Raw genomic sequence first — 1,372 nt, 5'->3', positions numbered from 1 at the left:
GATTGTGTTTTATTTAGTGATTATTACTATTAATTTGTACCCTTGTCAACATAGAATTGGGGATGTTTATATGCAAACACACAAATGTGCAAGCATTTCTAGTCCATTAGTATAACATAGGCCCCATTCATTTTTTAAGTCTGTGGTGAGATTTAATTTTTATTTTCTTTTAAGTATATTTATTTCCCTAATTTGTTTATAATTTTTCTCCCTATAGTTTTTAAATAAATTATGTTATCTTTATAAAATTAATTTGTCTTTGTTGTAAAATTTACTAGATTTAGTGAGAGAAGTATAGTCTTCAAGAAATAAAGTCATACCAGTAAAGAGTAAAAATTCATTGTGGCTTGACCTTCACTGACTGAGGTGTATCTGTAAGATGCTGTCTTTAGAAGTTGTGTTCAGGAGTGATCATGACAGCAGGATCATGAAAGTAGTTATCATGAGCCAGTACTTTGGGACCTTTGAATAACCTGATAATAAATGATACTCACTCACATCATGTAGGTGTGTTGGGGAAGATAACTGGATCTGTATGAGAACTGGACTTGTTTCCATTTTGCATCCATACATCACACCTGAGGAATTCTGAGCTTAAGTGGACAATGCATATCTTTGCTCTTACTTATGTTCAATGGACAGTCAACATTACCTTAAATTAAATGTCAAGGTCATAAACAACTGCCATAGTCCTGATACCTGTGGCTTTATCACTAATGAGATACCAGTTATATTTATTTTACCTATAATTGTTGAAGATACCTTAAAAATGCTTTCTATACTCACTCACAATAATAACTATTAGGCCCACCAAGACAATAAGGTCTTGTTTTTAAAACATAGTAAAGTATGCATATATTTTTATTAGACAACATGGACTGGCTAGGATAGAAGTGCCTGGATAGTGAAGAAGTCACAAAAGCTAATTATCTCCTTCACTCTTCATCCAGTATGTTCAGGGGAGGAGGAATAGTCATTTGGAGTTTTAATTCACTTCTAAAATAATAGGTCTAATCTTTTTTCATTCTTAGTCCCCAAAGTACAGGAATGTGACTTGCACAAATTTATTCATAGAAATGAAATGATCACTGACTATATCATGGACATCAGTGAATGCCCTCTGAGCTACGTGATGGTGAATCTTGATCCAGAATCTGATATTAATAATACTATGTGTTCACCTTTCACTTACTTTGTTGCAATATAAGATTTTACTTTCCTGATATCAGATAGAAATTTCTTTTTTCCTAACTGTAACTTTTCTGGTATTGCTGTGTGAGGCAAGAAGTGTGAGCCAGCACGAGTCCTGCTGGGAATCCAATCTATGTGTGCAATGGGTTATGGGCCTGTCACCCCAAATCGTTAAGGGCGA

This window comes from Callospermophilus lateralis, unplaced genomic scaffold (genome assembly GCF_048772815.1).
Source record: "Callospermophilus lateralis isolate mCalLat2 unplaced genomic scaffold, mCalLat2.hap1 Scaffold_116, whole genome shotgun sequence".
Taxonomy (NCBI): domain Eukaryota; kingdom Metazoa; phylum Chordata; class Mammalia; order Rodentia; family Sciuridae; genus Callospermophilus; species Callospermophilus lateralis.
This window is presented reverse-complemented; position numbering follows the sequence as displayed.